This window comes from Crocodylus siamensis, chromosome 4, assembly GCF_052110815.1.
Source record: "Crocodylus siamensis isolate JL-2025a chromosome 4, ASM5211081v1, whole genome shotgun sequence".
NCBI classification, from domain to species: domain Eukaryota; kingdom Metazoa; phylum Chordata; order Crocodylia; family Crocodylidae; genus Crocodylus; species Crocodylus siamensis.
Window position 1 is genome coordinate 48,978,918 of NC_143398.1, and position 16,953 is coordinate 48,995,870.

The following is a 16,953-nucleotide window of genomic DNA, read 5'->3' on the forward strand; positions in this document are numbered from 1 at the left end:
GCCACCAGGAGCCACCCAGCCCAAGCTCACAGTTCAGTCATACCAGAACCGCATAACATTCTTTGCCATCAGCACATCTGGGCAAGCCAACAGTGACTTCTACCAATCTTAGAATATCTGTCAGTATGAGTAACAGGCAATGTATGTTCTCACTAATATATTATGCAATGTAATGTAGAGTGAATACTGTATTAGTATTAGCAGTAAACACGTTATTGAGATATAGGAAAAAAATTTTAACAGACAAAAAAAAAAAGATTGTGTGTGTTTGTGTGCATTTGCTATCAGAGAAAGAAAGGCAGATCACTAGAGAAAAAGTATTTATTTATGTCCCTCAAGAAAATATATTAATTATCAACAAAGTCTCAGCCCAGATAATCAGACAATTTACATAGTGCATCAGACAAACTATGCCAACTAATCAAAAATGAAGGCAAGATGAGATTAGGCTTGTGCAGGTTATCTCACTGACATGCAGCATTCTAGACAAGCAAGTGAACATGCTACTAGACAAGCAAGTGAACATATTACACAAGGACCTAAGCAAACTACAAAACGATCAAAGACTGCTTCAATATCATAATGTAAAATTGTAATGGGAAAGTAGACAGGGTGATAAAAAGAAGCAGATCTCTTTGAAATGCAAGTCAAGAGTGAAAAAAATGACAGGTTCATAGAATTTTCAGATAAGGATTTAAGATTACAGGGCTTTCCACGAGAGCAAACTAGTAAGTGAACATGAAAATGCCCAGCTTTTAAGACAACAAGATTAGCATACTTTTGACAAATTATATTATTCCAATATTACAAAACCCAACCAGTCTCTGAAAGGAAGACACCATAGAATTGAGGGATAGAACATGTAATTAAATACAGAGCTGGAGACAGTAATGCTGCTAAAGGAATAAGAGCGGGTGTCTGCCCTCACTGCAGGAATTACAGAGAAACCCTGCTGTGAATTAATGGCAGTGGGTTCTGAAGATTTCCATGCTAGCCCTCCAGGAAAGAAGATGTTGCAAAAAAAAGTACGGCATTTTGGTTCATCTATCCTGAAGAATCGTTACTCTGAGAAATGGAGCTCCAGTATCCTCAAGTCACCAGGTGTAACACCACCAGCTTTTAAAGCCACTGAGTATAGAAAACCTAATGTAATGCTGAGACACGAACTGCAGCTTTGAGCACATAAAGTCTTATATTTTTATTTGTGTTAGAGCTTAGCAGAAAATTGGTCACAAGAAGGTTGGTTTTATCCTGCTTCAGCTGGGAAAATGAGAGAGAGGCAGTTCATTCCTGCTGGAGAAATATCTGTGGTCAGTTTGTACATCATATTGTAACAGGACTGGCTGCAGAGGCCAATTTGCAAAGCAGAGACTTGGAAAATCATGTACGACAACCTCAAAGGCAGAGATCAGAACCCTTGGAAATATGAAGAGCAGGGACAGAGAAAATTAAATGCAATTAGACAGATACAACCAAAGTATCCTTGGGAAAATACAGAAATAATGAAAATATAAACCATTTGTGAGAATCCTCATTGTTTATTTTTGGATGTTATGGATACCTTCTGGCACTCACTCTAACTTGTAATCTCATTGCTAGAGACATGTGGGCACAGCATAGAGGCTTTTAAGCATACCAGAACTGGCAAGTGTCTACCAATATCAGGCTGTTTACAAAATTCCTTTAGCTGCTTTCAGGTCACAACAATGTTGTGAAAGATGCGGTCAGGGAGGGCTAAGCCAAACTCTGTTTAAAAGCAGGCAAAAAGATAAGAAAAAGAAGAAATATAGTGGAGGGGGAAAAGGAGGAATGATGTTGAAGATAACAGAAAGGAAATGAATCTCACATTGCTGGTATTCTTAGCTGAACCTGGAGGAGGTAGCAATGTCACATGGGTCCTCCCTCTGGCTCAGGTATCTCTCAAGATCAGGCAGATGAAGGCTCCTTGATGTCATAGTAGATCCCAGGAGACAGTGGAGGAGTTGGACTGAGGTGAGGATGAAGTGGCATGCCATCATGATAGAGCTCAGTCAATACAGTCCACCCATGAGTCTTGTCCTCTCTCTTATTCACCACTTAGTCCTAATTTAAAAAAAACACACCGATTTTTGGTTTGTTAATTACCACTCCACACTCCTTTTATTTACTATGTACAAACTTAACAGTCCTTGAGAAATATCAGTACACATTTTTTGTTAGGACTCATTCAGTCTTTTTTACTTGTGTGATCAATTTCTTGTAACAGCTGAGACTGGACTTTGTTACCTTGGCTTAGAGCATAAGCTTCTACATGACCACCCTTCAGGTCTACAAACATATTTAATCATTCTGTAAGACTTATCATGAATTAGGGGGAAACTAAATTTGCAATAGACTCTAAATAAATTTGAAATCTCACCTCTTTGGTCTTGACTCCCACTGGCTTCGCTGGACACTGGATTAGGCTCATTAGGTAGCTACAGCAAAAAAACAGAGAAAAATAAAATGCAAACATATTTATTGGGAAAAAACATATTTAGAAAGAGTCACTTTCAAGAATTTGCATGCCATTGAAAATAGAGAAAAGAAAAACAAGAAGTTTTAGAAATGTGTTAAAGAGTGAACAAGTGTTTTTCTTACCTTTGCTTTTGGGACAGAGAAAAATTGAGTTGGTTTTCTCAAACACCTGCTATTGAATAAATTGTGAATATTTTGGGATGTCACAAGTTTAGCGCCAATCATTCGAAAGAGACATGTTATCCCCTTGGCTTCTGAAGCTTGGCCGTTTTTTCCCAAAACTATAAAAGTGATTGTCATAATGACTCAAAACCATAGAAAGGTTGTTTTTCACCAGTTTAGTTCATGTTATGAATGTTTCTTTGCACAGCTCTGCAAGATACCCATGCACTAGAAACAGAAGAACAAGTTAAGAAATGATAAGAGAAGTGCCTAGGGACGACAGCACTATACGGAACATTATAAAGATCAGAGGGAGCCCAGAAGCAGAACTAGAAAAATCTGTTCACAATGTGCACCACAGTGCAGAAATAACCAGAAAACTCAAATACCACTATTGTTTTTTTTAAAGCAAGAAAGCTAAAAAGTGTGACAAAAGGGACCCTGAAAAGGGACCTAAGAGTCAATCACATATAGTGTGGAAAGAGTTTTATCAAGTTATTTGACAGTAAACGACAGAAATAATGGATTCCACATCTAATCAAGAGAATAATCTGTCCTTGAATCAAATTCTCTATAATAGACCTTCTTCATGTTCATATGATGAACAAAACTGATAAATATGCACGTGTAATCTACCACTGTGTATGGAATTCACTGAAGAAAGAATGCTATTCATTTAAATTAAAAAATTGTGAGGAGCTGTACAAAGCAAAGAAGCATCCCTACAAAAAGGTTATATTCAATTGTCAAGAAATAAACATGACATTGGGAAAAAAAGGGTAAAACTTTTCAAAACAAAGAATGGAAAATAAAAAAGTGCCACCCACTCAAAGTGTATCCATAATATGTATTATTTTAATTGCATTATCATTACTATACAAAATAATTAGCAAATATATACACTAGTAAGTCTATAAAGTAAAATAGTTGAGACACACAAACATACATGGATGATTGGTATACTTACCTCAGTGCTACATATCTTATATATTAACATTATCAGGAAATACAAGAATTGATAGAACATCTTATTACAGAGTCAAAACACTTAAAAATTAAACTGAGGAAAATGAAGATGATGTTCCCAATACGTAGCATAACAAACACCACCCCCACCAAAGGTCACAAAGTAACTAAACAGGAAATTTACTTGCAAGCATCTTGAAACTGAAAACATCAGGATGCAACCTAAATTAATTTGAACACCATCCAAAAGTTCGAGTATCCAGGAAACTACTTCTGGTGCTGCTACACAGGGGTTACAGGTCAAAATTCTGAGTTTGGGCACACTGTTAATGGAGTTACTCAAGTTTACCTTGGTGTAGCAGAGTAAAGAATTTTCCCAATGGACATTATAAGGAAGGATGAGACCCAAAACAGGTGTCACTTATGTGCAAGCAAAGTTAGGAGCCTCGGTGCTGCCACCTATCATTAATTTATGTCACAATATTTGGTATTTTGCTATATTTTTAAGCTCAAGCTGCTGAAATCAAGAGCTGCATGGAATTCCAGGCTTCACCTTTTTTTAAACAAAGTATGCTTTTAGTTCTCCTGGTCTCAAAAACCCCCCATAAACATGTAAAAACAGATGTTATTCAGACGTCAAACCCTAGATAGCTGTAGTAAGGCATTCCAGATCACGTTTTCAGTGATCTCCATGGCTGAAGCCATTCTAAAATGCAGGCCTACTTGTTTATTTAAATTATTTCATAAATGGACTCTAGTTAGTAGTATACAGCTATAGGACTTAATTTAGGGGGGAAATCTGGGCTATGGTAGAGTCTGGAATCATTACACTGTCCATGAGAAAACTTGCACAGTTTCCATTTTACTGCATTATTTGGGACCTGCATGTTAACCCATATTCAGTTCTTTCCTTAGTGCTTTGACATTTGAGATACCCTAATAAGAGGTCAATCTTCCACATTCTCCATTCTGAGTTTCCCTTAACACATTAGATCTTCTTCACTTTTTTTCCTAATGTGGAATGGGCTTCCCTATGTAGCATGTGTATCAGTCTTTGGTCCTGATTTATCAGTCCTAAATCATTCAGGATTTATGTGAAAGATGTTTGATCAAATAGGTAGGGAGATAATTGGCTTATGCTGGTGCACATGTATTTTTTTTAATTACCTTATATAAAGAATATTTTATCAACTATTATATCTTCTGAATTATATCTTCTTTTCCTTTGGAAAATACCTAGCATACTATTCATGCCTAATGGAAATAAACAAACAACAATTAGACTTTACAAAGAAGAAGACATCACCCAATTACTCATTTTGGTGGCATTTCTATCATATATGTAAAAGAAACACTTACCTTTCTCAAAGTATCCGGATTCTCAAGAATTTTAGTGCACTGTATAGACAGCAAACCCCTTAGAGATTCATATCAGGTCCCTTTTATTTATCTGAAACTTAGGATTCGGTTATCTATCTATCTATCGATAGATAGATACATATATGTATGTGTGTGTATGTATATATGTATGTATATATACACACCTATATCTTTACACCGTCTATATACAGATATAGACACACATGCAGATATATATATGCATAGATATATATATCTATGTGCATGTATACACACACACAGATAAATATATAGATGGATGGATGTGTGTGTGTGTGTTTTTATTTATCTAGACAAATATCAATATCAATCTAGATACACACACAAACACCCCCCTATCTGTAGAGCTATATAGATAGATGTGTATATACACACACACGCACGTGCGTGTGGAAATGCATATGCACACACCCGCGGTAATCTGCTTATTCAGAGTGTGTGTGCATGTGTGTATGCACATACACACACACACACACACACTGAATTAGCATTTTACCCTAAAAGTTGCTGTCTGGTGCCATCTCATAGAATTAATGCTAAATCAAGCATCTGTTTTATAATTGCCATGGAGGGCCACTGATAAACAGAGACTATATACCTCACATGTTAATTTTTATAAAGGGCTCAAAAAGACTCATTGCGCTTTAAAAAGTCTTTACACTTTTGTATAAATCGAATGTCCTTTGTGTGCCAGAATCCTTGCTGGGGTGCTGATAGCCTACTTGTATCACCCACAGTCAACAACATCTTTCTTTTTACTACACTGATTAACTGAGTAACATTCACTACTGGGGAATCCCCCATGGAGCAAGAGAAGCTCATGCATGCTTAGCCACAATTCTAGTAATGACATGATTCTGAGGGAATTTGAAGCCCTACCTCAACAAATTTATTTCTGTTTTTCAACCTATATTCAAAGCACTACTTTGGCATTGTAATGTGATTCCTGACAGGGCTAAGGTAAATTCATCATGCTAACCTGAAATGTTTCTGGCAGATGTCTACTCTGCAACAATCATACTGTGTGTACAGTAATATGTGACAACCACAGTGCTACTTCTAGTTGTAAAAATTACAAGTATACTTTATTAATGATAACTGAATGTAATTATGCAGCACATTATGCATTTTTTATTAGACAACCTTTTTTGCTTTTAAAAATTACTTCTGTATGTATGAAAAAGAATGAGGTTCAATTTACAAAATAAATATAGAGAAAAGAATTACTTTTGAAGAAACTGAAGATTTTTTTTCTATTTACCAAAATATTACCCTGACTCCAATTTAAAATCCCTTAGAAGATTTAAATGATTTCCCCCCCAATCTCTCCACTGCTTACTAACTAGTTGTTAGGGACTTTAACAAAGGAGGCAAGAAGTTGTTTGGGGAAAATAGAAAATAATGATAACTTTCTTATTCACAAAGTCCACTGGGTCTCAGTATATATTTGAGATCTAATAATCTAGATACTATTTTTACAGGGCACAATTGTCACTTGGTTTTGACCTGACCAAGGGGCAGTATGGAGCCTTGGGAGAAGCCAAGGAAATAGACTGGTGGATGCACAGATTCTAAGTCTTGAACTTCACCTGCTACACTGAAAAAATAAATTATCCCTCATGTCCCATATACCCTGCTTTCCCCTCCTGTATTGTATCTTATGGTACAGGTAACTCACAGAGCACACTAGGCATGTCCAGTCTCCTCTTATTCCCTTGCATGGGCACAGAGGGCTAAAAACCAAACACCACCAAATTCGTTGGGTTTTTTTTAAGTTTTGACCAGAGAGTAACTGGTGTCATGCTGGCTTGTGCCTAGAATGAATATAATTACAGTGGTCCTTTATTTAATTTACCAAGCTGCTTTTTGACTTTTAAATTTTCAATAAATCCCTATAGCTTGAATAAACTTTCATATTTTATTTCACCAAGACTGGACTATTTACCTTAACAAGTGGTACAGTGCTGCTCATTTCAGTCCCCACCCTATTTTATTAACTTTATATATAAAGTAAACTCACATTATGTCTGTGATGTTTGTTTTACAGGTAGTTCATCTAATTTAAAGTATTTTCCCAGGGACTTCAATTTAGCTTTGCCCTTGAAATTAACTTTTAATGTGTTTTACATTTTTGTAATAGAAATTAGTCTTTATTTGAATTATTAGCCCAGAACTATAACCTATACCTATCATATTATAATAAATATTATAATACGGAATTATCTGCTTTTGTCACAGTATCCCAAGCAGTTACTGAGATATTTTGGCTGATTAAAACTAATGGTGAATGTAAAACTACACTGGACCAATTCAATGTATGCTAAAGCGATTAAAAATTTGCACTCATACCCCTTTATAATATCAGTTATTATCAGAAGACACAGGAGAATACAAATTTGTTGTAGAAGCCATTAGAGAAAGTCAGTCAAATTTCAGGTCTCAAACTGTACATAATTTATTTGGTATATACTTTGATACTACAGAACATATGGTAGAAAGTATCCCCTGCATTTTGAACACTGCCTTACCACACCAGGACAAAATGTGATATTCCTAGCTCTTGTGATGTTTCATTAAATTTATGTTCTTTCATTATTATTTTGATGAAAGCTTTTGGAAGATAATTTCATTTTATCTTATTAAAGTTTAATGAAAGAAAGACTTTGAAAAAAATCAGCTTAAAGTATTTAAGATATTTAGACCACTATCCACAGATCTTTGGTTGAGGAAGGACCATCTGTTTGTCTAATTTCATCAGTATTACATTACCCCTGAACAGAGCTCAGCAACTTGAGTTTTGCTAACCTATATGCTTCAGAGAGGTATCCAAGTCTTGAACTGAAGACATCAAATGATGGAGGGACAACCACTTCTCTTGAGGCTGCTCCAGTCATTAATAATTCTCACTAATTAAAAAAAATAAGGTTTAAATGTAAAAATTTTTTGGCTTCAACTGGTGTTTGCCATGTCTTTTCTGCTACATTAAAGCCTGGTATTTTCTCCCAGGGAAGGCACATCTCCATTGTAATCAAGTGACCTCTCAATCTTTTGTTTGCTGAACTTAATAGACAATGGTAAATCATTTTCTCCAGCCCTCAAATAATTTGTATAGCTCTTTCCTGCATTCATCTCCAACTTCTCAACATTCTTTCAATCATTCAGATGCTAGACCAAGACGTAATATTATAAAATTGGTCTCATAAACACCTATACTTCCCTACTCCAATTCAGAAGTCATGTATTTAAACATTCAAGGATTAGTTTATGCTTTTTTGGCACAGAGAAGCCATTGTTCATCCACTGGGATTGTTTTTCAGAGCCATTGGTTTCACATATAACCACCTCCACTCTGTAATTATTGTCCATATTATTTCTTCTAATATGCATAACTTTGGCTGTATTAAAATGAATTTTGGTTAAATTAACCCAGGTTATTGGGCCCATATCAGTTTATATAACAGCCTCATCATCACCCTTCACTGTTCTACCAACCTTAATATCATCCACAGATGTTATCAGAAATGATTATAGATTAATATTTGTTTGGATCATTGAAGGAGGTGTTAGTGTCAGGGTTGGGACCAATTCTGGCCAAATACATGAGAAGACTCCATTTTTCCAAGATGACTCCCCATTGACAATTATTTTTTGATCTCTCATTTAGCTGCTACCTAATTTAGAGCATGTATTTTATTAATATATTATTGTGCTTTTTAAAAATCAAAGCATCATCTAAGTCCCAAGTAAAATGCCTGAAGAAGTCTAAATATTAGACCTATTGGATTACCTTTAACAACCAAAACTATATATCATCAGCTGATGGAAGTAGGTTTATTTAAGACCTATTTTCCATAAAATTACATAGATATTATTACTTATATTTTTATCTTTTAATTCCTCATCCATCCTATATCAGATTTACCATCATTTTGCTTAGGTTTCAGGTCAGGATAACCAACCTGTGCCTATATGGATCATCCCAATTTCACCTTTGGAATATAGGTACCACATTAGTATCCTTCAGATTCTTCTGAATTCTTCTGAAATGTTATACCTACCTATAATGGAATTATTTTCTTAAATTCAGTGATTGAAATTGCAATTAGATTTAATTTTTGCAGAAAGTTTCAAATTCAGTTGATAGTTACATCAAAACCCTTATTTATTCATTGCAAGTACACATATACATACTTGAAGTATGAAATAAGAAATGGGAAATGATTTAGTGAATATATAAAGGATGTGGGTTAACTGAGGAAATAAGCTTAAAAGCTTGACAGGAATTGTCAGCTAGGGCAGTGGCATTGGCAGTCCCTCACTAGGAGGATAACAGTCTTTCAGTAAATAGGGAAAGTTGTCAATGAGCCTGTAGATAGCTGAGGAGGCCGACCCAAGATTGACGTGCTTGACTAAAGGTGTGGCAAATAGTACCAGAAGGAAGGAGCAGGTCCTGGTGATGTTGGGTCACAGCTCTTTCCCCTGTCTCTCTCTTATCTATCTGCCTCCATAACAAGGCAAGTTTGCTCAAAATGTTCAATGCCTTGTTGTACATCATAGAACAGCTGTGCATGAGTCAGTGCTTGAGTCTCCCAAGTATTAATGTGCATATCACATTTCTTCAGCTTGGTCTTCAGGGTGTCCTTGAATCTCTTCTTTTGTCCACCTCTAGAGTACTGACCACTAGTAGGCTGGGAGTTATCCGGCATCCTTAATATATGTACTGTTCAACATAACTGGTGCTGTATAAACATGGTTTCAATACTGGTAGTGCTTGCTTGAGCCAGAATTCTGGCATTCACTCTTCTGTCCTTCCAAATGATATGGAGAATGTTCTGACAACATTGCTGGTGATAATATTCCAAAGCTTTCAGGTTTTTTCTGTATGTCATTCAAGTTTCATATTCATACAACAGGGTAGGGATGACAACAGCTTGGTAGATAAGAAGTCTGGTTTGGGTGGATCCTGAAGTCATGATCTTCAAAGATTTTGGAGATGTCTAAAGGCAGCACTGACAGATTTTACCTGGTGTTAAATATCATCAGCTATGTTTACTTTTTTTAGAAAGGTGACATGACAGGTAGAGGAAATGTTCAACAATATCCAAGGATTGCCTTCTAATTGTAATATATGTAGGAACAGCTGGTTAGTTTGGGTTGGGTTGTTAAAGAATCATGGTTTTCATGAAGTTGACAGTGAGTCCAAGCATTTCATGTGCTTCACAAAAGCAATGAAGAGTAACCTGGAACTCCTTATTTGAGTGGACACACATTACATAATCATCAGCATATTAAATATCAGTAATAGAGGTGCTGGTTATCTTGATTTTGGAACATGCCCAGTCAATGTTAAGGAATATCCCATCCATGTGATACTACCAGATGGAAGTCTATCAGCAGTGAGATGCAAAATAGCTGCAATATAGATGGAAAGCAATATCATGAACTCACACACCCTTGCTTGACTCCAGTTCTAGTAGTAAAGGGGTCACTTTTTGCACCATTACTTAGGGCCATCATGTCACCTTCAAGAAGTCTGATAATAGTAATGAATATTGACAATCATCAGGATCTTCCACAAGGCCCCTCTGTTAATTGAATCAAAGATCTTATGTTAATGAAGGCCATGTAGAGATCTCAGTGCTGCTTGAGGAACTTCTATACCTGTCTAGCAACAACAATCATATCTATTGTACCTCTGAGTGGTCTGAAACTATGCTAAGACTTGCACAGAACCTCCCCAGTGAGGAAAGTGAGTCTACTCAGGAGAATGCAGTCAAAGATCTTCCCAGCTACAGGCAAGACTGTGATACTACAATAGTTGCTGCAATTTGATCTATTGCCTTTTTTGAATGTGGTAACATTTCTGACATCTCTCAAGTTGTCAGGAAACTCTTAACGTATCTAGATTTTCATGAAAACAATAAGTAGTTGCTGAGAACTTTTTTCACTTTACTTATACATTTCAGCTGGTATTTCCTTAGGACCACAGGCTTGGCTGTTCATTAGGACTTGCTTATCAGGAGGCCTTGAAAACATTTAAGTTTTGGGATCTGCATGGTAATTCTTAAGGAGGTGTTCCAGAACGGGTTCAATGGTGTTGGCTTCAGCATTAGAATCTTGGTTCAGGAACTCCTGAAAGTTTTCCTTGTACCATGAGTTGATGGTAAAGCTGCCTTTAAAAAAGTTGCCCCATCATTGAACCTCAGAGGAATGGCTCATATGTACTTTATTTTGTTGTGCTGAAGAACATATGCATGTTGTGGCTGTCAGCAAACTTTTGGATCTCTTCTGCTTTGTCCTCCAAATACTTATTCTTTTGCTCTCAAATTTCTTTCCAGACCTTGCTTCCTTGTGATGATTGTTTTGATTGTGTTTGGAATTGATGTCATTCTGATGAGCTTTGAAGGCTCTCCTTTTTCTGTCAATGAGAACTTGATTTTATGTATCATTCTCATCAAACCAGCCCTGATGTTTCTTTGTGGAGAGTCCTAGAGATTCTTTGCATGCATTGTGGATGCTTTTCTTGAGGCTAATCCCAGTGAACAATGGTGTCAAGGTCATCAGGGAAGTCAAAAAGTTTCTCACTAAGGTACTGTAGGAAATTATCACTTTTAGCAGGATTTTTCAAACACACAATATTGAACCTCTTCCTTGGTTGCTGCTTTTTTTTTTTAACATTATTTTTGGGGGATATGAATGAACATGACTGAAATGTATCAAACGATGATCTGCCCAGCTGTTGTCTGTGCTGGTCATGCTTTGCTGATCTAGATGTTGTGATAGTCCCAGGCAAACACTATGACATACATGGTCAATCAGGCAACCATGTTTTGAGCAGGGGTGCATCCAGGAAGTCTTCATTCATTGCTTTGGAGGAATAAAGAGTTAGTGATGATGAGACCATGTTTTTAATACTTACTCAGCAGAAAAATTCTATTGGAATTGGCTTTCCCTACTTATTACTTTCCAAGTGGAATATAATAGCAAGAAATAGATATGGTAGGTTAATTCATTTGCTCATAAGTTAAAACTACAGATATTTGCCCCAGGAAACTTTTTATATTCTCTGTAAATCACTCATAGCATTGTCTGTAGAACTACATTCTGCCCAGAAGTAAGGGTACAGCTGACTTCCTGTTCAGACTTTTTGCCACAGACCCATTCAGATTCTGAAGGGAGTATGTTTCTACTCCCCTCTCTCTTTCCTGTCCTCTCTTCTATTCAGAGTAAAACAGTATCATTCTCTGTCCAATAAAGGTCTCTGCCTAAGGCCCATTTCCTTGAGATTAGTTGCAATAAATTATCTTTTTGATACTTAGAAACATGAACCATTTACTTAAGCTGTATTTATGAGGAAAGAGAGAAGCAATTAAGTGTGTTTAACCTAGAGAATAGTAGGTAAAAGGGGAGGTATATCAATATTACAAAATGTAAAAATTGCTACAAAGAGGGTGGTGATCAGTTATTCTCCATGTCAACTGGTAGTAGAAGAAAAAATAAACTAGATTTATTCACTGAAGAGATTTAGATTAGATATTATGGAAATCACTCTTATCTACAAGGGCAGTGAAGGACCAAAGCAGACTATTTTGAGAAATTGTGGAATCTCCCTTACTGGAGATTTCCAAGAACAGGTCAGAGAAACCTATCAAGGATGTTCTAGGCCTAGTTAGATCCTGAATCTGTGCTGGGAGGTTGAATAGGTGATCTCTTGGGGGCCCACTCCCAACACTAAATTTCAGTGGCTCTATTTCATACTCATTTGTTCATTGCTAAAATGGAATGTTTTCAATATTAACTTCATTTATACTAAGCTTCTGCAACACAACCCAATAAAAGTAAAATTAAACTTTGTAAGAGTTGTAGCATCCATGTTCTAATATATACCTGATATGAGTTTTGTATTCTTTTGGCTATTTTAAATTAAAATAAATATATGAGCTCTAAAAGGATGCAAAAGTTATAAAAATATCATTTTAACAGCAAAAAACATATTTTTACCAAAGGCCTCTCCTAACAAGACCTGCATATGAAATACATAGGACAATTTAAAATCATTTTGATGCATTATGAATCATCTGCAAAAATAAATAAATAAAGTGAAGACATTTTGAATTTTGGTAAATATTTATAGAGCCAAACAATATGAAGTATATGTAACAATCAAATTTCTAGTGAAAATGTGTGCAAGTAGGTTTATTTTGAAAGAAAAATTCCTACTCCCAGTGTCATACCCAATTAAATTCTCCAGGTAATGACCCCATTTGCATAGAGAGCTGATCCCACAAGTGGGAATTTTAATGGGCACACCACCTGAGTACATTAATTGAGAGTGACACTACTTGAACTAGTTTTGTGCTTACCCCACTGAAAATTCTACTCATATTATTTTTAATGTCAAGCTACAAGTCAAATTTCAAGATGATGGATTTGTTCTTTTTTAAGCATTGAATTTGAATAAAAGAATGCTTTAATTCTGTTATGCATTGAATAGCTTTGCTTTAACTAATCTGTAGTTCTGATTCTCATCATTGCTTCATTTTTTCAGTGATTGGAATTTAATTTTCTTCATTAATTTGTGAATAATTAGATACAAAATAATGCCTTCAGCAGCTAAATTGCTTTCGGATTGCTGTTTAATGTACTTTTACCAGAATGTGTTACTGTTAAGCTGGCATAATAGTTTACTAAAATGTAATTGTGTAAATATATCTAATTATTCTTTCAAATGTAACATGCTTGAATATAATATTTCAGTCATTGGTACCTTCCATTTTCTTAAGCTTAACCCCACCAAAGTACAATTTCCACAAAATGGATTACTTATGCAAAGATCTGAGGTGTATTGACTATGGTGCGTCTCTTTATGCTGTAGATAATACTCATTATGACCTTGAAGTTATTGTGGAATCTGAGCCATCCCTGTAAGCCTATAGTAATTATGTAATCAAAGTACCTTACATCACATACAAAAACAAGCAAGTAGATCATCTCTTTTTCTATAGAAACTAGAAAACTTTTGTTGCTTAATATAGTTCTGCTTGCAAGTCTTTCTCTTGCCAGTCCTCAACAGCTGAAAGGATGTAATTCATCAGCTACATCAATCTGGCCTTTCAGATTTCAAGATTGTCAGTTTGCGTGATTATATGCAGTTCAGCTCAAACTATATTTCTCAGTTTTTCATTTGCATGGGTATTTTGTTTTTGTCAGGAAGCATGGCGAGATTGTTTGTTTTAGTTAACTGGCAAAACAGTTAACCAAGCAACTGTTTGGTCAAGATGTATATGTATACACACACACGATAATACAACCTACTTCGTTAAAACAAGTAAAAACATAACGATCTTTATATATAAATAAAGATCTGATACATCTGATAGCAGTTGTATCAGATCTTAAGTTTTTGCTTGTTTTAACAAAGTAGGTTGGATTATTATCTCCATTTTATTAATGAGAAACCCAAGGCACATATATTATACGACACTTACATTAGGACCATTCGTTCAGGCAGTCTTATATGTAAGTTATCAATGGTAACAATTTTACATAATTTGAATTAAAAAAATCTTTAGGTGGAAATTCATAAAAGGAAGTCATTTTCCTCAGACCAGATAAATTTACTGTAGGTCAGATTCAGGAATCAGTAGTAAATTATTTAATTAATAATCATATTGATTTTAATTATTGTTACTCCACAGTATGGAATTACTCAGCATAAATAAAGGTAGCTAAGCAAATTTGCCCATATAAAGAAAAGATTTGTAAGGGGTAGAAACCTTCATTTCAATACCATTGGATCAAGCTACTGAGGTTTTCTGCATGGAAAACACAACTGACTTAGCCACTTAAGAAAACCATAGCTGAGCATCAGATGTATTCCCCTCATAAGTATTTTCTTGGAGTTGTTTACATTACCAAACATGGAACAGACCAAAGTTTAAGCTACCGTATGCTAGATACATTGCCATTCATGTATCCAAAGTGTCCAAGACAGCTAATAAAGAAGCACATGAAGAACATGTTCTTTCCTGATTATTTTTTGGCGCAAGATTACAAAGAAAATACAAGTAGTGAAATTATTTGTAATGTGAAATGCACATACATTAGGATATACTTTATATACCGTACAAAAGAAATCTCTCTGTAGTATGATACAAATCAATGTTTCAGTTGAGGAAGTCTGCAGTACCATTTGAAAAGAAAATGCAATGTCTGGATGTTGACTCTATACCTCAGAAAGTTCATTTAAAGCATTCAAATTATAGTGGACCATTATGGTTGGGAAATTAGAGTATGTAAATGAAAATGAGATGCTCCATGTGTACTGAACATGATAAAAGAATGTGTTCTATTTTGTATTTGAGTGTTAAATGGCAACATAATTGGCAACTTTGTAATGCACAGCTAAAGAGAGGCAAAATTACATAGCATCCGAATAATAACACTAATAAAACAAAGTCAAGATGCTAAAAACCATATATAGGTTTTAGTTCAGTAATCAGATCTTACATCTGCCTCTGTATTGCAGTGATGTAGTCTACAGAGAAATTAATCTTTCCCTGTGGTTGAAGAGTCTTAAAACAGTGGAACTCAGCCTTTCATGGCAGTGAGCCAGGTAGGGGAGGGAGGGATGGAGAAAGAAAGAAAGAAAGAAAAGGACTGCCAACTCAGAGAAAGGGGAGGGTGATGGGGTGGGGAGAGGAAGAAAGCTTACCTTTAGGCTGTGGAGCGAACCAGTGGTACAGCATAGGCAGGCAAAGGGCCGGATACAGCCTGTGGGTTAAGTACCACTGGTATTAGAACACAGAACATCAATAAAGAAGACAAGTACCATTCGCTCCTCCAAAATTGGTGCTTATTATTAATCAGCTAAATTGTGCAGCTTCATATTCTGAAAAGCTGAGTTTACTGAGAAAATCTGGAGGAAGTGTGTGCAGGATAACATATTTCATAGCTACTATAAAGAACGGCTTGAAATTGATCTTGATGTCTAAGTGGGCCAGCTGTCTTTGCAATTGGAAAGCATTGGTAATGTAGGTATCAGAAAATCTGGGAGACAGCATAAGCTTCACATAGTGAATACACATTTCCTCTCCAGGCCAATTGGTCACTGCTTGAACTGAGATTGGAATAAAACATCTATAGAGCATTCTAAACATTACCTAGACTGCTGTTGGTTACTGAATACAATTCTGCTGTACTTCTGTTCTGAATGAAAGCACAGGACAATTTTGAATTTAGAGTCCTAAGCACAGCCAGAGGGATCTTTAGTACAACTTGTATGCTTAACCAAAATTCTAGAGAGAAAACATGTTCAGTAATTTGTGAGGTATTTGATAACAGGGGCTTATGACTGAACTGCTGCAGAATATACATAATATCACTTTCCAAAAATACATAAATTATAACAATATGTTATTAATAGGATCCTCACAATAAAACAGGCCAAGAATTAGAAAACTTTTCACAAAAAATAATCCTCTTTCAGCAAACAGTCACAAAAGCAAAAATTCATTATGTAGCCTTCAAAGTCCAGAATCTCATTCAGTATTTATCTATGTAAGAGCTACTGGAGATTCCATACGAATATTTCAGATTTCCTGTGGCTTTGTATAGACACAAAAGCTGTACCACTATAAATTTAAATATTAATGTTTTAATAATGTTTTGAAAGTCCAAAAGGATGCTCTTCTTTCAGTTTGAAATGTACTGGTTTTGATTTAGATGCATCTGTTTCCATTCATCTTGGCCAAACTGAAATAAGTGTGGCTTAAACTAAAATATAAGTTTCTTATTGGCCTTCTACATTTCAAGTCAAACCCTAAATTAAAACAGTGCTCTGGTCTCATGTAGAAAAAAACCCCTAAATTTTACAGATTCATGAGAATAATAGTCATACTGCAACCTATAAAATACTGTAAATTGTAAAAC

General features: G+C 35.6%; 1 long non-coding RNA gene across 1 annotated transcript in view; it reads right to left on the reverse strand.

Moving 5' to 3' along the window:
* LOC149865706 (uncharacterized) overlaps positions 1-2,073 on the reverse strand; it is a 110,789-nt gene extending 108,716 nt beyond the window's left edge. The window contains exon 1 of the long non-coding RNA XR_016442156.1: positions 1,847-2,073. This is a non-coding gene — a long non-coding RNA (uncharacterized LOC149865706). The remainder of the gene's footprint in view (positions 1-1,846) is intronic.
* Positions 2,074-16,953: the final 14,880 nt, after the last annotated feature.